Below are 23,671 nucleotides of genomic sequence, written 5' to 3' on the forward strand. Positions count from 1 at the left end.
AAAGATAAAAAGATAATCTATACAGAAAAATACATATTAAACAAAATTTTAAAATAAAAAATACATATAGTAGGTAAAGCTATATTAGTGGACAAACAGAAGTAGTTAACATTTCTAAGCCAAACAGGGCTAAAACTTAAACAGGAAAAAAGTATGTCAACTTATTTTGATAATAAAATTCATAATGGACAAATAAAAGTAATAAATGTTTATGTGTAAAAAACAACATGTTAAAAAATAAAATAATTTAATACTAAGAGACTTTACTATTATTCCTCAGAGAATGTTTATAAAAACTGATGATCTATTAGGCCATAAAGAAATTCCCACCTAATTCTTAGAGGAAAATTTGTCCCAACAGAACAAAATAAGTTACAACTAAGAAAAAATAATAAATTGAAAACAAAGGGAAAAAGTTGATAAACTTGAAATTTAAAAATATTCTGTTAAGTGTTGTTTGTCAAAATAAAAGAAAATTACAGTCATCTGCTTCGGGGCAGACAGCTATAGCAACAAAATTACTACACAGACCAAGATTAGGGATAGAGGAAAAGTGGCCAAAAGTGAGTTAGGCAGTTTTTCCTTGGGAACTTTTCCCAATTCTAAACATTGGCAAAATTTAGAAAATCTAGGCTTTCCCCTGAGCAGAGGGACACTCTGAGAGACAGAGAAACAAAGGAGAAATTTTGTTTGACTCACAAAAATAGAGAAACAAAACTGGGAAAGGATTTAAAGATATAGCTGAATTTTCCCTCAAGATTACTGCAGAATTTTGAAGTTACACAGATACACAAAAAACAAAAGTTAACAGATAACATTTTATCTAACCACAATAAAATAATATGAAATTTTTAATGAAATTTATACTTTTTAAAAAATTACATATTAACAAAATTCACTCAAAAATGTAAAACCTTGAGGGGCACCTGGGTGGCCCACTCAGTTACGCTTCCAACCCTTGATTGAGGCTCAGGTCATGATCTCACGGTCATGAGATGGGGCCCTGCATTGGGTTAAGGCACAGAGTCACCTTTTTCAAAAAATTTCCTTCTCTGAAGTGCCCTACAAATTATTTTAGGGCTGAGTGTATTTAAACTTGCACAGAACAGTTCATTATTATGTAAATAACACTACTCTCAGAAAAAGTTAGAAATAATCCATTTCATGTAACATAATGAATACAAAAGCCAACTATAAAATCAACCTCTATCACAGCGCCTGCATGGCTCAAGTCAGTTAAGCATCCAACTCTTGATTTCAGCTCAGATCATGGTCTCACGGCTCCTGAGTTCAAGCCCTGCATCTGGTTCTGCAGTGACAGTGCAGAGCCTGCCTGGGATTCTCTCTCTCCCTCTCTCTGCCCCTGCCCCACTCATGCTATCTCTCTCCCTCTCTCTCTCCCTCTCTCTCTCTCTCTCAAAAAATAAAAAATAAAAAATCTCTACCTACTATCAACTACAGATCAATCTCTATCAGTTATTCAGCAGTTCTAGGTGGTGGTCTAGGCTCTAGAAATACGTCAGCAAATCTTCTCTCACATTATCTATCTTATCAAAAAGTGTGTCTATCACACAGGAGTATAAATGGGTGGCATACCAATTAAAAACAAATGATCTAGAAATACATCAACACTTAAAATATGATGGCTTAATTTTTTTTTTTACAAAGCTATCAGTACAACCCAGTGAGTATTTATTTGCCAATAAATAGTATTGGCATAACTATGTATCTACATAGAGAAAAAAATGAACCTCAATTCCTACCCCACACTATAATTAATTTGAGTTGGATAAAACATACAGACATAGAAACTAAAGCCACAAAGCTCTCAGAAGAAACAGGAGAATATTTTTCTGACAAGATTAAGAGAAGAAAAGATTTCAAACTTAAGCAGGACACACAAAAAAAGTACTAACCATAGAATAATTGATATTAAATTCACCGAAGTTTAATTTAACTCCTGTTTATCAAAAGACACTATTTATAAAATGAATCAGCAAATTACAAAATTGGGAGAAATTATTAGGAAAACATATATGTGACAAAAGATCGATGCCCAGGATATAGAAAGAACTTTTCCCACAAAGAGATAAAATAACCTAATTAAAAACGAAAATTAAAAGTGAATGGAAGTCTATAAATTTCTTTGAAATGTATCCAAAACATGGACTAATGGGTGAATAGAGGAAGAGGTACATGAAATAAGTCGTGTTAAATCAGGGGCACCTGCATTAAGCATCCAACTCTTGATTTCTGATCAGGTCATGATCTCGCGGTTCATGAGTTCAAGCCCTGCATTGGTCTCTGCACTAACAATGTGGAGCCTTCTTGGGATTCGCTCTCTCTCTGCCCCTACCCTGCTTGAGCGCATACACACACACACACACACACACACACACACACACACTCTCTCTCTCTCTCTCTCTCTCTCTCTCACTCACACACACTAACTAAACCAAAAAAAAAAAAAAAAAAAGATGTGTTAAATCAGATATAGAAAAATGTAAAATCCAAATGGTATGTGGGCAGTACATTCAGTACAATAAAATTCATTCAACTTTTCTACATATTTAAATGTTTCTTAGTGAAATCTTACTGAACAATATCAGAGATCAGAAAAGGACTAAGGAGGTGTGCTGAAAACTAGAAAGAGGCAGCCATAAGATCTGAAGACAGCTCCAAGCACACTATAAATGTCTTCAAATGAAATAAAGTATCACAAATGAAAGAAGCAGCACTGGTGAATAGCAACTAAATGAAAAAGTCATAGAAAATGAGCAGAAAGGTAGGCAAAAGCTAGATCACATAGTTTACTATGTGCCAAGATAATGAATTTAGATTCCACTTTAATGTAAAAAGGATCTATGGTATAGGCACAAAAATCTTAAATAGTAGCAAATTAAGTTTAAATATACATTAACTGTGCTATATAATATGGTAGCTGCTTGTCTATTTAGACTTATGTTAATTTAAATTAATTAAAAACCAAGTTCTTCAGGTGCACCAACCACAAGTCGAGTACTCAGTAGCCTATGTGTCTAGTAGGCACTGTAGTAGGCAACAAAGTTTATAACAGAACATTTCCATTGTCACAGAACATTCAATTGGACAGTACTCCTTTCAAAGAAAATACACATAACACAAACATAATGTCAACAAAAGAAATAATTTAAGAAAGTGAAATATTCTGTAAGTTTTCTTAAGACACAAAAGTAGAAATAAAAATAAATGTAGAAATATTTACAAAATGCCAAAATTCTTACCAAATGAAATGCTTTTAAAAAAATTCTGTCAGTTATCACAGAACATATGTTGAAAGGTACATTCAGAGCTGAGACAATAAATTGATAACCAACACTTCCAGGGGCACCTGGGTGGCTAAGTCAGTTAAGGATCAGACTCCTGACATTGGCTCAGGTCATGATCTCACGGTTCTCTCTCTGCCTCTCCCCTGTTCACTCACACGCATGTGCACACATGCTCTCTCTCTCAAAATAAAAAACATTAAAACATTTATTTTAAAAATTCTCCTCTAAAATGGTAAATGAATGAGACTGAAAGGATCCATCAGGCCATATTCAATTTCAATAACAAACAACATTATTAACAGACTAGATCATGTAAAACTGAACACCAGAAATACGAGAATACATAAAGTTATCCTCGTTTTATCTTGCATCTGCCTCTAAACCAAAATGGTTTCACCATTATATCTGTAACTGCATAAATAAAAAACAACAACTAAGGATAATCCCTGCAAAACCTCTAGAGTATGAACAGATCTTCACACAAAGTTTTAAACAAAGATTCTTCTCTTCACCCATAGTTGCATAACAACCTCTCAAGGGTTCTTTTTCTTTTACTATAATACAAGTAATACAACATAAAGTCACAGACACATGTATATATAAATCACAAACCTTAAGGCTTGATTTTCTTTATGAACTACCAGTCTTGGACATACTCTTAACAACTTTCTATTTAGAGATAGAAGAAGAAAATAAAAGCAGGCCATACCTAGAAAATAAATCTGAATGCCAGATGAAATGCATAAATATAAATAAAGCCTCAATTTCCTACCTAGCAAAATATACAAAAAAATAATAAATGAATAGGGGCATCTGGGTGGCTCAATCAGTCAAGTGTCCAACTTTAGCTTGGATCATGATCTAGCAGTTCATGGGGTTCAAGCCCAGTGTCAGCCTCTGTGCTGACAGCTCAGAGCCTGGAGCCTGCTTCATGTTCTGTGTCTCCCTCTCTCTCTGCCCCTCCCCTGCTTGTACTCTGTCTCTGTCTCTCAAAAATAAATAGACATTTAAAAATTTTTTAAATAATAATGAATAAATTCTAATAAGCCACATGAGTACATGCCTTTGAAAAATTAAATGTAATAAAAGATAGCTTTCATAATTCTGTTTAATCCTCTCAAATGTTATTAGATAGATCTTCACATTTATTACTTTTTCTTCCTATATAGCAAATATTTTGCTTTCGAAACCACAATAAACAAATCATTGTAAAAGTATTTTCCACAGAGTTTTAATAAAGCAGTCAAACTGGACATGAGAAAGTAAAATGACTCCAAGCAGAGAAAAGCAGTAAATTTACTGCTAAGAACTTTCAAGAGATTATCAGGTCTTTCTTTTATTTTTTTATTTGAATGTGTGAGATGAAAGAGAGGGATGGAGTCTTACTTTTTTTTTTTTTTTTTTTACTTAATTTTTTAATCAAGCATAATTTCCTTAAAACCACTCGGGGTCAGTTCCTTGCATGTTCTCTGACTAGGACCTAACTACGTACAACCCTACAGGGAACATTAACTGCACCAAAGGGGAAAAAAAGGGAGTTGAAAGAGTCAAACAAACAGAAAATGCAAAAAGACAATCTACTATTTCAGGAGAAAAAAACTTTACATGTGTAAAATAATCCAAGATCAGCCTTAGTCATATTAAAGTAAAAATGGGGAGTTCACAAAAGAGAAAATGAATTATTTTTGCCCACTAGTAGAAAAATAAATAGGCATTTAGGCAAAAATGCATAAGTCAATCTTACCGCTTTATAAATGGCTAAAATTTTGGAGTGGTCTTTCTACCCACTCACATTAACAGATGAATACAAAAAGAAAAAAGAAAAGAAAAAAGAAAAGAAAAGAAAAGAAAAGAAAAGAAAAGAAAAGAAAAGAAAAGAAAAGAAAAGAAAAGAAAAGAAAAGAGAAAAGGAAAGACAAGACAAGAAAAAAGGCAGCTTCTCAGACTAAATACAAACAGAGCTTTGAAGTTTAAAATATTGTCTGTCTAGCAGCTGTAATACAAACTTTCCAAAACATCTACTGAAACACCTAAGAAAAATGCAGAATGAAAACTTTAAACCTCATATTAGGACGAAAAAGTCCACATGCTACCACAACTTAAAGACTGATAGGTCTCTATTCAAAAGGTTGGTCAATGCGGGCACCTGGGTGGCTCAGTTGGTTAAGAAGTCTACTCCTGATTTCGGCTCAGGCCCCTCCCCTACTCGCACACTCTCTCTCACTCTCTCTCAAAGTAAATAAACTTAAAAAAAAAAAATTAAAAGGTTGGTCAACGGACCTTGCATATCATACAGACAGCAGGCCTGACCAACAAAAATGACTCCTTCAGCACCTGGGTGGGTCAGTCGATTGAGCGTCCGACTTTGGCTCAGGTCATGATCTCACAGCTCGTGAGTTCGAGCCCCGCGTCAGGCTCTGTCCTGACAGCTCAGAGCCTGGAGCCTGCTTCTGCTTCTGTGTCTCCCTCTCTCTCTGCCCCTAACCCACTCGCATTCTGTCTCTGTCTCTCTCAAAAATAAATATTTTAAAAAAAATAAAAATAAAAAAAATGACCCCTTCAAATTCCCTCCGTGTCTACTATAGATCACAAACACAAGGTTTATACCAACCAAACAGAAACCAGGTAGCTGTTCTTCCACATGTGTCTACAACATCATGGGGCAAACTGCTCCTATACCCTCTCTCTCCCCGTGTTTTAGATGGTTTTCAAAGAGTATCTATAGGGGGTCCCTTGGACTCTTTCAGACAGTCCATGAGGTCAAAAGTATTTTCATAATAATGCTAAGCAGTAATTAACCCTTTTCACCATCACTGAGTATATGGTGCAGTTTTCAGAGACAATGTGACATATGACACCACAACTGAATCCAGCCGTCTTCCATGAAGCCAGACCTTTTTTAATCCGCAAAAAGGCAAAACAATGCCAATCTTGTACTAAATTGTTTTTGCTTTAGAATATTTAATTTTGCACAAAAATGTTATTTCTTTTAAGATAGTAGGTTTATTGTTTTAAAATAAACATTTGCAATTATAATTTCTAATATGATAACTATCATTAGATATAACCCACATAAATTAAAAAACTCTCCAGGTCCTCAATGATTATAATGAGTATAAAGGAGTCCAAAGACCAAAAGTCTAAAAACTGGTACTCTAGGTAATCTAAGTCTCTTATGGACCTTCACTTCCTTTGCTGATACAAACATCGAGTCAAAGAAAAGAACTGGGAAGGAAGAATATGTGTATTGGTTTCATGTTCACTCATAAAGGAAGTGCCGGAGTTGCAAAGAGACAGGAAGCTCCCAGAGAGCAGAATATATTGAAAACTAATATTCATAGACTCCATCTGTTCAGAGGATCATGCAGTAGAAGACAAAGGAATAGTCCATTTCACTCTAGCATAGTCCCAGCTAGACAAATGACATGAATGTAAACTAGAATGCCGACTGAAATTTAAAGAGTGCACACAAGAAGGATCTACAACTCTTGCCATCTAACAAACAGTAGGAAAAAATAAGATCATCACAAAAACTCACAGGAAAACTAAAACTTTAAAAATAAATTCCATTTTTAAAAATCCATGAAAAAGAAATAAATTTTTAGAAAAGTTTTGTATCCTCAGTAGGATACCAAAGGACAAAATCTTTTTAAAAAAAAAAGACAAAGAGAAATAGAGTAATAAGAACTGGATGAGGAGAAAAACAAAACAAAGCAAAACAAAACAAAACAAAAAAAACAACATGAGATTAAAAGAAGACGAGTAAAGCAAATACTTAATATTACAGAGAGGGTAAAAAAAAAAATCCACATTAGGAAAAATAAACCAACATTAGGGAAAATTAAATATTTCTTATGAGACAGACCAAGTTCAAGATTTTCCAGAATGCAAGAGGGGGAAACGGAAAAAACTGAATCACTACATTGTATAAAAAAATCAATATCCAAGGTTACATTAAGTATGTCCAAAGAAACCAGAACACTTAGAACAATGCAAGAAAAAAGGGCATTTAATACCTACATGCCTTTCTTGAAAATGTACTTTAGTCAGCACTGTAGTTAGCACTGTAGTTAAAGATGTTAAGAACTTCACCGACTCTGGTCAGAGACATCAATAAAATGATAGGAATTAAATTAACTCAGAACAATAAAAAGCAAGTGGAGGACAACCATCAGAAGATGAAAAGGATTTCAATAGATTTCTGAAATACAAAGAGGATAGAAACCTATTGATATTAAGCCAGAACACACCCACAACAATGAGGGGGGGATCTTCACTGAAGAAGAAGGAAGAGCTGATCATCAGTAAAGTGATAGCTGAGGGGAACAAACAACTCTGAAAATTGCTAGGCTACCAAATAAGAACAACAAGGATCACGCATCACCTAGCTAATGTATTTGGAGATCTCTGCCATTTGTGTTTCAGAATACAAAAAAATTATGTTCTTTATGATATTTCTACTTTAAAAACTGACTTCTGCTTACAATTTCCTTCATCTAATGGTAGCAAATAAAATTCCAGTGATACATAGGCATATCTCCACAGAGAAACCTGAACTGTGATTCTGTTTACATTTCTTTAGTCGAAAATAAGTCTTGTAAGAGAACTTAATGTCATCTCTAATAAAAACTATAAATCTGCCCAGTGCCTTAATCAACCCCAAGGCTTTCAAATTATTTATTGCCTTGAAATTACAGCATGAACATTGATGCAGTTCTCTCCTTCACCTCTTGTAAATCATCTCAACAATGAAAATATTTTTATGTGTGAATTTATCAAAGAAATTTTCTTAAACTAACTCAAGTTTTCAGCAAAACTCAGAGGCAAATATAATCCACAAACTCTAAAATACAAATATAGACTATAAAAAATAGTTAGAATCCAAGAGAAAAGGGCTAAGGAAAGTTCAGAGTGTGGCTGGAAGAACTAGCCAGCAGATGCCAGAAATCATGCACAAAAATATACTCCGAGAGTAAATGGCTTTCTTAAGCGAAAAAGAGAATTTCGATGTTTGAAATACTGAGTACAGAAGGCAGAATACAATGAGGTAGAGACAGAACCACAGACAACTGAAAAGAATCACAGAGAAAAAAGGCATTTGCCTAGAACAAGCCTGAGTCTGGCCAAAGCAAAGCTTTGAGTAATATAATCTAAAATATCACTTCCTATATTCTCCTCTCATAGCAACCTCCCACAAATAACTGATCCAGGAATATCTAATTTCTTTGAAGATAGGTAATATTAAGGGAACTGACATAGCATCAATACAAAAGTACTGAATGAAAAGAGGTAGAAAGGTAATATGAGGTAGAACGGTAATACTAACAGTGCAAACTTCACAGAAAAATACTGTCATACAACAGATGACAATTATTACCACATACTTGATCATGACTTTTTAAAAATAAAACTCTCACTGATATAAAGCAGACCAACAAAGCAGAAATGTAAAAAGATTCGAGGAAAAAGATGGCATAACAATTGAGTAATATAAAAGGTAACATGACAAAACACAGGAAAATAGTTCAAGGGAAAAAATCATCAGCACAGAAATGAAAGAATATAGCAAATACAGAACAATAATATAGAACAAATAATAAGAGAATGGAGATTTAAAGGACACAACAAAATGAAACAGAACAAAGGAAAAAGAAATTAAAGGGATCAGAGCACCAATATTAGATTTAGAGCAATGGTTCTCAAAGCAGGGTCCCTGGACAAGCAGTTGCGTTTCACTTGGGAATTTGAGAGAAACCGCAATTTCTCATGCCACCAAAGATTTACTAAAGTCAGAAAATCTGGAAATGGAACCCAACAAACAGTCTGTTTTAACAAGCCCTCCAGATAATTCAGATCCACACTGAAGTTTTGGAACTGATGCCTCGGAAGATGGAAAAAGAGACACAATATGAACATAGCCAAAATGTCCAAAGAGGAAAACCAATCAGTATAACATCACAAATATTTAAATATAAACAATAAACTTAAAACTTGAATCTGCATATTAAGAAGGGCATAAGTAACAGAGAAAACTGACCTAGAACAGTGAACTCCAAGACATATCTAGGAAGTTAGTGAACTTTAAAGATGAAAAAATAATCTTTTCAGCAAAGAAACAAAAAGATTAAGTTAATTAAATGGAGGGGGGAAGAAACAAAAAATCAGATGGCATCTTATTGCTTCACAACAACATTAAATATTAGAATACAGTGGAACACTCACAGGTTAAGCATGAGCCAGGATTTTTATATTCCTTTAAACGACCCTTCAAAAATAAAAATGACAACAAGTAAACACTCTTAAACATGCAAGAACTAAGGGATCACTGTTCTCATGAAATATTCTTGAGAAAACTACTAGGAGTTAAAACTTCAGCTAAGCAAGAATGGGAAAAGGAGTACTATTATCAAAGCAGTAAAGCATAATTAGCTATAAAATAAAACAAATGTGGGGATTAGGAAGAAAAAACAGAAAGTAAATATCATCTACCCCAATAATATGAAAATAATATAAATAAAAATTGAGAGAAAAAAAAGGAGAAATGATGGGTTGGAACTCCCATCTTTGGAATTTAATGTTAACAAATCAAGTAGTAGAATATGAGTATACTTCACAGTAGGAAAATAGTATCACTTATTAAAAACTAATAGTGGAGAAATGGGAGTAAAAGAACAAAGACTTATATTATGCATAGGTAGGAATTTAATAGGTAATGTTTAAAGAAATACAAAACTAAAGATATCATAGAAAGATACAATTGTGATATTAATCACGAAAACAAAAATACAGACAACCCAAATACCAGAAAACTAGAAATGCATGCACCAACACACATTTTAACAGCAGAATGAAAGACCTGTGGTTAACTATGAAAAGAGAAAACAACACAATAACAACAACAGAAAAATATATTTTTCACATGGATAAATGTAAATGGAATAAATCATCAGTTAAAAAAATAAAAGAGTTATACACATGTCCATGTAAGTAAGACTTGGACAGAAATGTTTGTTGCAACATTATTCACAATAACCACCAAGTGAAAACAACTAAAAATGTCCATCAACTGAAGAATAGATAAACAAAGTTAAATATCCACACAAAGAAATATTTTGGGGGCCACAATGAGGAATGGCATACTGATTCATGCTACAACATGGATGAACCTTAAAAACATTATGCTATATGAAAGAAATCAGGCACAAAAACACCACATTTTGAATGATACAGCTTCTATGAAATGTTCCCAAATAGTCAAATCTATAGAGACAGAAAATAGACTGGTGGCTGCCAAAGGCCAGAAGTTTGGAAGAATTAGGGAATGGTTGCTAACAAGTACAGAGTTTCTTTTGGTGGCGATGAAAAATGATCTAAAGTTGACTGTGGTGGTGATCATACAACTCTGAATTGCACACTAAATTGAATTCATTGAAATTGTACATTTGAATGAGTAGACTGTACGATACGCAATTACATCTCAATAAAGCTGTTTAAAATTCTAAATAACAGAAGTGTTACAGTGTGGATCACAAAGGAAAACAAAACTTCACTGTATACAAAGCACATACCTAAAATAATATGATTCAAAAAACCTTTGAAGTAGTATGATAAATAAAGGCAAAAACAAACAAAAAGAAACAAGGCTCACAATATTAGTCACAATCTTAAAAGTCAAGACAAAAAAAAAAAACCTTTATAAGTCTAAGGGAATATAAATCCAAATGAATAAATAATTATCTATGAAATTATCATCACCAAAAAGCACAGTATGAATATTCATGAAGAAACTTTAGAAGACACTATAATTAAACAGCCAATAGTGTTAGGAAGATTTCATTCACCTCACTTAGTCCATGACAGATCAACTGAGCCAAAAATAAATACGAATATAAAGGCTAAAACAAAAACATAATTAGTAAGGCAAATTTGATTGACATATATAAATCTTTACTCTGAGTTGATAACACCTTTTAAAGGGTCTGTGAAACAGTCCCAAGAGCTGATAACACCTTATAATAAATTCCAAAAAGCAGAATATACAGATAATATCCTTTCACCTTAACACGATAAAATTTAAAATAACAAATTCAGAAAATAAAGACTTCTACCTTGAAATTTCAAAACTCTTTAACGAGCATGAAAAAAAGCAAAAAAGAAAACAAAATTGCAGACTTCTTAAAAACATGACAAAAGTTACTCAGTATCCTATTCTAGTTATCAGACTACGTATGGCAGGCGCAGAAGGAAATTTTAAAGTACTAATATCTATAAGAAAAGAAGGAGAGTTAATGAATTCAATTGCCCAACTAAAAAGATAGTAAAGGACAATAAAGAGAAATACAAACCAAAGATTAATAAATAATAAAAGTAAGTTTTGGTTAGGAAAAGAGCAGAAGTAAGAAACAAAAGAAAGCTGGTTTATTGTGGAGGGGAAAAAACTTAAATAGCTACCATTATTCAGAAAAAAGCAAAGAAACAAATATTCAACTAATAAATCTTATAGGAAATAACCACAAAAACAAAAGAAATTTAAAGTCTTATCATCAATTACTTTCCTCAACTCTATACAATTAATTTTAAAATATCAATAAAATGGCTATTTTGCTAAGAATGATAATTTACCAAAACAGGGAAGTCTAGTTGGCTCAGTCAGTTAAGTGTTAGACTCTTGATTTTGGCCCACATCACAATCTCACAGTTCATGGGTTTGAGCCCCCTGTCAGGCTCTGCACTGATAGCACAAAGCCTGTTTGGATTCTCTCTCTCTCTCTCTCTCTCTCTCTCTCTCTCTCTCTCTCTCTCTTTTTCTCTGCCCCTTCCCTGCTCATGCTCAGTCTCTCTCAAAATAAATCAATAAACTAAAAAAAAAAATAAAGAATGATAATTTACTAAAACAGACTCAAGAAGAGAAAAAAATCTAATCAAACCAATTTCCTAGAAGAAGTAGAGGAAGTCCAGTATCTGTTAACCCAACCCCAAACACTAGGACTCAAATAGTCCATGGGAGAATTCCATAAAATCCATCAAAACTAGATAATTCCAATGCTATTAAAACTACTCCAGAACAGCAGAAGAAAAAATCCTAAGTTCTTTTTGTGGAGTAGAACATTGATGTAAAAGTTACCAAAGAGTTACAGAACAAGATCACTTATTAACATCAATACAAAAATCCTAAATACAATGCTAGAAAAAAAAAAAAAAAAAACGTTCATTACATCATTTAAAAATAATACACTATGGAGAAATAATCCATGTTCATGGACAGGAAGACTCAACAGTGACAAAATGTCAGTTTTTCCCAACTTGATCTATAGATTCAATGCAATCCCAATCAAAATGCCAGCATATTATTTTGTGGCTATCAACAAACTGACTTTAAAGTTTATATGGAGAGGCAAAAGACCCAGAACAGCCAACATAATGTTGAAAACAAAGAAATAAAGTTGGAGGCCTGACACTCCCTGACTTTAAGACTCACTATAAAGCTACAGTAATCAACATAGTGTAGTATTAGCAAAAGAATAGACAAACAGATCAACAGAACAAAACACAGATCCCAGAAACAGACTCACATAAATATAATCAATTGATCTATGATAAAGGAACAAAGGCAATACAATGGAGCAAAGACAGTTTTTCAACAAGCGGTTCTACAACAACTATCGTATTCCAAAAAATGAATCTAGACATAGACCTTACACCCTTCACAAAAATTAACTCAAAATAAATCATAGACCTAAATGTAAAAAGCAAAGCCATGCAACTCCTAGAAAATAAGGTAGGACAAAACCTAGACAACTTCGGGTATGGTGATGCATTCTCAGATATAACACCAAAGACACGGATCCATCAAGACATGGATCCATGATCCATGTGGTTTGAGAAAACAAAACACATGATGGAAAAAATATCTGAAAAAGCACATCTAATAAGGACTCTTATCCAAAATATCAAAAGACTCTTAAGAACAAAATGAACAAATCAATTAAAAAATAGGTCAAAGACCTTAACAGACACATCACTAAAGAAGCTATAGAGATGAAAAATAAGCATATGAAAAGATGCTCCACATCGTATGTCATTATGGAATTGCAAATTAAAAAAAAATGATTTGTGTGTGTGTGTGTATGTGTGTGTGTGTGTGTGTGTATGTATATATATATACACATATAATCACTACACACCTATTAGAATGGCCAAAATCTGAAACACTGACATTATCAAATGCTGAGAAGGATGTGGAACAACAGGAACTCTCATTCACTGCTAGTAAGAATGCAAAATGGTAAGCCATTTTGGCGGCTGATTACAAAACTAAATATACTCTTACCATATAACTGAACTATTGTGCTCTTTGGTATTTACTCAAAAAAGTTGAAAATTTATATCCACACAAAACCTACACGTGGGTGTTCACAGCAGCTTTATACATAATTGCCAAAATGTGGAAGCAACCAAGAATCCTTCAGTAGGTGAACGGATAAATAAACTGTGGCACGTCCAGACAATGTAATATTACTCAGCACTAAAAAGTGAGCTATCAAGCCATGAAAAAGACATAGAAACAACACTTAATGGCATATTAATAAATTAAAGAAACCGATCTAAAATAGTGTGATTCAAAAAATAAAATAAAGTAGTATGATTCCAACTATATGACATTCTAGAAAAGGTAAAACAAAAAAGTATAAAAATCAGAACTTGCCAAGGGACAGGGGAAAGAGAGGGATGATTAAGCAGAGCATAGATAGGTACGGCAATGAAAATACTCTGTATGACACTATCCTGATGGATATGTTATTAATATACTTGTTCAAACCTACAGAATGTACAACACCAAGAATAAATCCTAATGCAAACTAGATTTCGGGTGATTATGGTGTCAATGTGTGTTTATCAGTGGTAACAAATGTAACATTCCAGTGAGTAATGTTGATAATGTGAAAAACCATGCATATGTGGTGGCAGCAGGTGTAAGTGAAATCTCTGTACCTTGCTTTAAATTTTGCTGAGAGAGAAGGAGCTAAGATGGCTGAGTAGTAGGAGGACCCTGGGCTTGCCTCATCCCTCAAACACAGCTAGATAAATATCAAATCATTCTGAATACCCAAGAAATAGATCTGAGGACTATAGAACAAACTGCACAACTGGAGGAAGAGAAAAGGCCACATTGTGAAAGGTAGAAGTGCAGAGACATGGTTTGGGAGAGAAACAGACTGCAGGTGCTGTAGATGGGAGGAAGGGAGAGAGAGAAAGAGGAGTACACAGGGGATCGCACAAGGAAAACACCTCCCTAAAGCCACTGACTGGGAAAACAAGAGGGGCTGATTTTCTTAAGTTTTTACAACCAGTGGAGCTCAAAGAGTGTAGTTTTAGAGGCCCATGGTGTGGCCAGTGGTGGAACCCAGCAGGCGCTGCAGTGCTCCTGTGGATAAGGAGGGCAGATAGCCTGGGAGCAGACAGTGCCATCTGAGGATGCCCTGGCAGGCACTGGGAGAGATGGTTCCCCCTTCTTGGAGCACATCTGGAAGAGGTGGCACTGCCTCTCGTGAGTCACAATCTCATGGTTCATGAGTTCAAGCCCAGTGCTGGGCTCTGTGCTGATAGCTCAGAGCCTAGAACCTGCTTCTGATTCTGTGTCACCCTTGCTTTCTACCCCTCCCCCACGCTCTCACTCACTCTCTCTGTCAGAAATTTAAAAAAAATTAAAATAATTTTAATTAAAAAATAAAATAAAAATCAGAAAGGAACTCATTGACAGTAATACAATAATAATGGGGAGTTTTAACATACCACTTATCAATGGACAGATCATCTAAGCAGAAAGTCAATGAGGAAATAATGGCTTTGAATCACACACTGGACCAGATGGACTTAGCTATATTCAGAACATTTCATCCTAAAGCAGAATACACATTCCTTTCAAGTGCACATGGGGCATTCTCTAGAACAGATAACAACTAGGCCTCAACAAGTACAAAAAGATTCAGATCATATTACACAAGTTTTCCAATCACAGCACTGTGAAATTTGGAGTGAATCACAAGAAAACATTTGCAAAGACCACAAATACATGGAGTTTAATGAATGTCCTACTGAAGAATGAATGGGTCAACCAGGATATTAAAGAAGAAATACAGGGACGCCTGGGTGGCGCAGTCGGTTAAGCGTCCGACTTCAGCCAGGTCACGATCCGTGAGTCCGTGAGTTTGAGCCCCGCGTCGGGCTCTGGGCTGATGGCTCAGAGCCTGGAGCCTGTTTCCGATTCTGTGTCTCCCTCTCTCTCTGCCCCTCCCCCGTTCATGCTCTGTCTCTCTCTGTCCCAAAAATAAATAAATGTTGAAAAAAAAAAAAAAGAAGAAATACAACAATACACGGAAACAAATGAAAATGAAACCATGACAGTGGAAAACCTTTGAGATGCAGCAAAAGCAATCATAAGAGAGAAGTATATAGCAATATAGGCCTACCCCAAGAAACAAGAAAATTCTCAAAATCACAAACTAACCTTACACCTAAAGGAGCTAGAAAAAGAACAATAAGTGAAGCCTAAAGCCCATAAAAGAAGGGAAATAATAAAGATTAGAGCAGAAATAAATGATATAGAAAAAAAAAAAAAACAAATAGCAGAACAGATTAATGAAACCAGGAGCTGGTTCTTTAAAGAGTAAAAGTGTTAAACCTGTAGCCAAATTTATCAAAAAGAAAAGAGAAAGGACCAAAATAAATACAATCACTAACGAGAAAAATCATAACCAACACCACAGAAACACAAACAATTATAAGAGAACATCATGAAAAATTGTATGTCAACAAATTGGGCAATCAAGAAGAAATGGATAAATTCCTATAAACATAAACTACCAAAACTGAAATAGGAAGAAATAGAAAACTTGAACAGACTGATAACCAGTAAAGAAATTGAAGCAGTTATCAAAAATCTCCCAACAAACACAAGTCCAGGGCCAGATGCCTTCCCAGGAAAATTCTAACAAACATTTAAAGAAGAGTTAATACCTATTCTTCTCAAACTGTTCCAAAGAATGGAAATGGAAGGAAAACTTACACATTTATTCTACAAGGCCAGCATTACCTTGATTCCAAAACCAGCTAAGTCTCCACTTAAAAAAAGAGAACTACAGGCCAATATCCCAGGTAAAGTTGGATGCAAAAATTCTCAACAAAATACTAGCAAATCGAATTCAACAGTACATTAAAAGAATCATTTACCACAATCAAGTAGGATTTATTCCTGGATTGCAAGGGAAGTTTAATATTTGCAAATCAATCAACATGATATACCACATTAATAAAAGGAAGGGTAAGAACCATATGACCCTCTCAATAGATGCAGAAAAAGCAGTTGACAAAGTACAGCATCCATTCTTGATAAAAACCTCAACAAAGTAGGAACAGAAAGGTCATACCTCAAGATAATAAAGGCCATATATGAAAGACCCACAGCTAATATCATTCTCGATGAGGAAAAACTGAGAGCTTTTCCTCTATGTTCAGGAACAAGACAGGGATGTCCACTCTCACCATTGTTATTTAACATAGAACTGGAAGTCCTAGCCTCAGCAATCAGAAAACAGAAAGAAATAAAAGGCATCCAAACCAGCAAGGAAGAAGTCAAACTTTCACTATTTGCAGACAACATGACAATCTATGTAGAAAACATGAAAAACTCCACCAAAAAAATTATTAGAACTGCTACACTAATTCAGTAAAGTTGCAGGATACAAAATAAGTATCTAGAAATCTGTTGCATTTCTATATACCAATAATGAAGCAGCAGAAAGAGAAATCAAGGAATCAATCTTATTTACGGTTCCACCAAAAACCATAGGATATCTAGGAATAAACCTAACAAGGAGGTTAAAAAAAAAAAAACCTAACAAGGAGGTAAGGAATCTGTACTCCCAAAACTATAGAACACTGAAGAAAGAAACTGAAGATAACACAAAGAAATGGGAAAACATTCTATGCTCATGGACTGGAAGAACAAATATTGTTAAAATATCTACACTACCCAAAGCAATCTTCACATTTAATGCAATCCCTATCAAAAGACCAACAGCATTTTTCATGGAGCTAGAACAATCCAAAAATGTGTATGGAATCCAAAAAGATCTCAAATAGCCAAAGCAATCTTGAAAAAGAAAAGCGAAGCTGTAAGCATCACAATTCCACACTTCAAATCATATTACAAAGCTGAAGTGATAAAAGACAGTATGGTACTGGCATAAAAACAACACAGAGATGAATAGAACAGAATAGAAAATCCAGAAATGGATCCACTACAATATGGTCAACTAATCTTTGACAAAGCAGGAAAGAGTAGCCAATGGAAAAAAGTCTCTTCAACAAATGGTGCTGGGAAAACTGGACAGCAACATGCAGAAGAATAAAACTGGACCACTTTCTTACACCATACACAAAAATAAACTCAAAATGGATAAAAGACCTAAATGCGAGACAGAAAACCACCAAAATCTGAGAGGAGAACACAGGCAGTAACCTCTTTGCTATCACCCATAGCCACTTCTTACTAGATATGTCTCCTGATGCAAGGGAAACAAAAGCAAAAATGAACTTATTGGGACTTCACAATAAAAAGCTCTGCACAGAAAAGGAAACAACCAACAAAACTAAAAGACGACCTTCGAAATGGGAGAAGATATTTGCAAGTGACATATCTGATAAAGGGTTAGTATCCAAAATCTATAAACAACGTATACAACTCAAACCGGAAAAAAATAATCCAATTAAAATGGACAGCAGGCATGAACAGACATTTTTCCAAAGAAGACATCCAGATAGCTAAGACACATGAAAAAAAATGTTCAATATCACTCATCATCAGGGAAATGCAAATCAAAACTACAATGAGATATCACCTCACACCTGTCAGAATGGCTACAATTAACAACACAAGGAAACAACAGATGTTGGCAAGGATGCAGAGAAAGGGGAACTCCCTTATGCTGTTGGTGGGGATACAAACCGGTGCAGCCCCTCTGGAAAATAATATGGAGGTTCCTTAAAAGTGAAAAATGAAACTACAATATAATCCAGCCATGGCACTACTAGGTATTTGCCCAATGGATACAAAAATACAGATCCAAAGGGGTACAAGCAATCCAATGTTTATAGCAGCATTATCAACAATAGCTATATTATGGAAAGAGCCCAAATGTCCATTGACTGATGAATGGATAAAGAAGATGTGGTGTATATATATGCATACATACAATGGACTATCACTCAGCCATCATAAGAATGAAATCTTACCATTTGCAACAACATGGATGGAACTAGAGAGTATTATGCTAAGCAAAGCAAAATAAGTCGGAGAAAGACAAATACCATATGATTTCACTTATATTCAGAATTTAAGAAATAAAGCAAATGAACATAGGGGGAGAAAAGAGAGAGAAGCAAACCAGAAAACAGACTCTTAACTAACGAGAACAAACCAAGGGTTGCTGGAAGGGAACTGGACAGAAGGATAGGTTTAATGGGTGATGAGGATCAAGGCAGGCAATTGCTGTGATGAGCCCTGGGTGTTGTATGTAAGTGATGAATCACTAAATTCTACTCCTGAAACCAATACTACACTATACGTTAACTAACTTGAATTTAAATAAAAATGTGAAACTTAAAAAAAAAAAAAGTTGTGAACCAAACTGCTGTAAAGAAAAGAAACAACAATAATAATGCAGTCTTCAAAAATAGTAACAATACATTAAGCAGGACTTAATCATATTAGGACGTATTTTCATATAACTCATGAGATAAATAAATCTAACAGAAAAAGATAATTGTATTATATCTATAGATGAAAAGTCATTTGGCAATACTGAATACCTTTTTTTTTTAATGTTTATTTATTTACATTGGGAGAAAGCTCACACTCAGGGAAAAGGGGCAGAGAGAAAGGAAGAGAAAATCTTAAGCCAGTTCCACACTGCCAGCAAAGAGCCCCATGTGAAGATCAATGTCACAAGTCACGAGATCATGACCTGAGCCAAAATCAAGAGCAGAACGCCCAACTGAGCTACCAGGTGCCCCATAAATACCTATTCTTGAGTAAAAGTAAAACAACTCAATATTCTAGTTTCTCTTCAGAATGCATAAATCTTTCAGCTTTTAAAAGTAAAATAACTCAGCAAAATAGAACCAGATACTTGTTTAACCTGATAAAATAGATTTCAGACTCAGAGGCAACATATACTTGTAAGCAACACTAGAAGCACCGCCATGCAAATCAAGAACAAGATCCCTATAACTATCACTACAATTTAAATCTGTATTCATGCATAACTGAATCAGACAAGAGAAAAATATATTAAAAATCTAAAGAATAAAACTGTGTCTATTTATACTTAATATGATTGAATACCTAGAAAATCCAAGAGAATCAACTGAAGAATTATTATAAACAACAAAATATAGTGACAACTGGAAAAATAAAGTCTGTATACCAAAATCAACAGCTTTCTTTTTTTTTCTTATTTTTAAAAATGCTTTTTAATGTTTTATTCATTTTTGAGAGAGAGAGAGAGAGAAAGAGAGAAAGAGAGAAAGAGAGAGAGTACCAGCAGGGGAGGGGCAGAGAGAGAGAGGGAGACACAGAAAGCCAAGCAGGCTCCAGGCTCTGAGCTGTCAGCACAGAACCCAACACGAGGCTCAAACCCAACAACTGTGAGATCATGACCTGAGCCAAAATTGGATGCTTAACTGACTGAGCCACCCAGGTGCCCCCCCAAATCAACAGCTTTCAAATTTAAAAACTTGTATAAAAGGCATCTGCTAAGTCCTACAGGTAACAGCACCCTTAATAGTTAAAATAGACTTCCTGCTCCAAAGAAAAGGAATAAATATGGCTGTATCACTCTCACTACCTGTATTCAACATTAAATAAGAGGCTCTTAGCCAGTATAAAAAGGCAAGAGAAAAAATAAAAAGGTATCCAGATTGGAAAGGAAAACTAAAAGTGCCCTTTTTTTGTTTTGTTTTGTTTTGCAGAGGACATGACTGTCTATGTAAAAAGATATGATGGAGGGGCGCCTGGGTGGCGCAGTCGGTTAAGCGTCCGACTTCACCCAGGTCACGATCTCGCGGTCCGGGAGTTCGAGCCCCGCGTCAGGCTCTGGGCTGATGGCTCAGAGCCTGGAGCCTGTTTCTGATTCTGTGTCTCCCTCTCTCTCTGCCCCTCCCCCGTTCATGCTCTGTCTCTCTCTGTCCCAAAAAATAAATAAAAGTTGAAAAAAAAAAAAAAAGATATGATGGAATCTATAAAAAGCTAGTACATGGGAACCTGGGTGGCTCAGTTCATTAAGAGTCTGACTGCAGCTCAGGTCATTATCTTATACTTTGTGGGTTCAAGCCCCATGTCAGGCTCTGTGCTGACAGCTAAGAGCTTGGAGCCTGCTTCAGATTCTGTGTCTCCCTCTCTTTCTGCCCCTCCCCCACTTGTGTTCTCTCTCTCTCTCTCTCTCTCTCTCTCTCTCTCTCTCTCCTTCTCAAAAATAAATAATTAAAAAAATAATCTAGTAAAGTAATAAGTGAGTTAGCAAGACTGCAAGAAAAAAAATCAATATACAAAAATCAATGTATTACTATATGTTATCAACAATTAAAAATTGAAAAATGTAAATACTATTTATAATATATCAAAGAGTATGAAATCAATCTGAAAAAAGTCAGATGAGTAAAACCACAAAAATTTCTTTTTTTTCTATTTTATTTTTTTAATTTACTCCAAGTTAGTTAGCATATCGTGCAATAATGATTTCAGGAGTAGAATCCAGTGATTCATCCCCTACATATCAACACCCAGTGCTCATCCCAACAAGTGTTCTCCTCAATGCCTATCACCCAGTTAGCCAATCCCCCCACCCACAACCCCTCCAGCAACCCTCAGTTTGTTCTCTGTATTTAAGAGTATCTTATGTTTTGTCCCCCTCCCTGTTTTTATATTATTTTTGCTTTTCTTCCCTTATGTTCATCTGTTTAAACAAAAAAATTTTCTGAAATTAAAGACCTAAATAAAAGGAGAGAAATACCAGTTTGATAAACTGGAAAACTCAACACTGTTAGGGTATCAAATCTTCTCCCCCAAATTGATCTATATATTCAATGCAATTCCAATCCAAATCCCAGCATGCACTTCATAGATACTGACAAACTTATTCTAAAATTCACATGAAAATGCTAAGGCCTAGAAAGTTGGAAGGTTAATCCTATCTCGTTTCAAGGTTTAATCTGAAACGTAATCAAGACAGTGTGGTACTAGTGTAAAGACAGACAAATACAATCAAGGGAACAGAACAGAGTCTAGAAAAAGACCCAGACATTCCATGACAACTTAGTTTTCATAAAGGTGCAAAAAGCAAGTCAATGAAAAAAGGGCAGTCTCTTCAATAACTGGTGCAGAAATAATTGGATGTTCATATACAAAACAAACAAAAACCTATCAAGTGACTAAAAATAACTCCAATGTCTAAAAATAACTCAAATGTCTAAGACTATGGAATAGTTAAATTATGGTACTGATAAGATGAAAATCTTTGCATCTGTGAAAAAAAAAGGAAAGGGGGGACTATCTCTACATACCAATACTGGGGTAAGGGGACTCAAAATATATTAAGTAAAAAAAGCAAAGAATAGAATAAAAGAAAGAAAGAAAGAATAAAAGCATAGAATGGTGTGTTAAGAATCATCTCTTGGATAAGGTTGGTAAGAATAGTAAATGTATTTGCTTATATATGCATAGGAAAATTCTGATGGATACAGTTATAAGCTAATGGCAATGGTTATTCTTCTGATGTGATAAATGAATAGAAAACTTTCATAGAAACTTTTTGCTGTGTGACTTTAAAAATTTTATAAACATATTAATCCATTCAAATAATTCTTTTTTAATTGGCCTTCAAGCTGTAAATACAAACAAGCTGTAAATACAAATAAGCTGTAATCTGAGAAGCTGCTATTTGTTTTTACTATTTTGGATGCTGTATTCTAATTATGTATACTAAAGTTAAAAACTGAACAACTCATTATCTCTTCACTGGACTTGACAGATCAAATGACAAAATGAGTAGGTTGTTAACAGAGCTATGTTAAGTCCTAAAATCAAAGTTATCTCCAAGATTTTATAGATATATACAAATAAAATTCTATTATTCTACACATTTCTGCGCATTCTTCATAGTTGTAAATTTTGTTTAAATCCACATAAAAACTAGCATTCCTCATAAAAAATGATATACTTCTCTCAAAAATGCTTTATTATTCATAATATCACTATTTCACCCATTCCCATTAGTAATGATAAAAATAATAAGAATCTCTACAGCAATCATCTGTTACATGTAGCTACTATCCTATAACTGGTGTTGCTGTAGTCTTACCCTTTAGACCAACTCTGCTACAAAATGTGCTTTTCTTCTTTATTACATGGAACAAAAAAAAAAAACAACAACAGAACTGGAAAATGAGAGGAGGAAGTTATACTTAAAATTCCACATACTAGAATTCTTTTAATTTTTTTTTTAAGTTTACTTATTTTGAGAGAGAATGCACACGCGCACGTCAGCAGGGGAGGGGCAGAATCCCAAGCAAGCTCCGTGCTGTCAGTGCAGAGCCTGATGTGGGGCTCGAACTCATGAACTGTGAGATCATGACCTGAGCCGAAATCAAGAGTCTAACACTTAACTGACTGAGCCACGCAGGCACCCCTAGAATTCCTTTTAAAAAAAAAAGAGTATCTTAGAATTTTTTAGGGGTTATATAAGCTAAGTGTTTAAAAAAAAATAACAGGTTTTTCTAGTGAAAAACTACATGAAAAGTTGTTCAACCTGCTTCACATCCCTTAAGAACAGTTCTTATAGTAATCCACTGCAAATATTTCTAAGTAGCACTGATTGTAACTAAAGAAACTGTATGATCTAAGACATTTTCTTAAATGTTGAACTTGCATTATGACAGCACAAGCTGTCAAGTTAGTTTTTTTAAAAAATGAATGCAAACTGAAACCATGTGGCCTCTGCTCAACTTCTACACTGATTTATAATTTAGAAAGTGTTTCTATAAGAATGCATTGCTCCAGTTAGCAAATTTTCACCAATGACATAGTCCATGTTAAGTGTCTATCAACCTTATCCTCACCCTTACCCTACAGATTGGGCAGGGCACATTAATAGATACCCCTTTAACATCCCTGCTGCCAAAACAGACACAAAAGGCAAGCAGTGAGCTGTGGGAAGATCATGGCAGCAGGGATCAACCAAGAGTTCCATGCCAAGCAGGTGTTATGCAAAAATTCCATAAAAATAGAATAGTAACTTCGTATTCAT

The 23,671-nt window shown here is 34.6% G+C and overlaps 1 protein-coding gene across 2 annotated transcripts in view; it reads right to left on the reverse strand.

Moving 5' to 3' along the window:
* The window catches only part of RNGTT (RNA guanylyltransferase and 5'-phosphatase), a 312,630-nt gene that overhangs the window by 180,933 nt on the left and 108,026 nt on the right, over positions 1–23,671 (reverse strand). The window lies entirely within an intron of this gene.

Source organism: Felis catus, chromosome B2, assembly GCF_018350175.1.
Source record: "Felis catus isolate Fca126 chromosome B2, F.catus_Fca126_mat1.0, whole genome shotgun sequence".
Lineage (NCBI taxonomy): Eukaryota > Metazoa > Chordata > Mammalia > Carnivora > Felidae > Felis > Felis catus.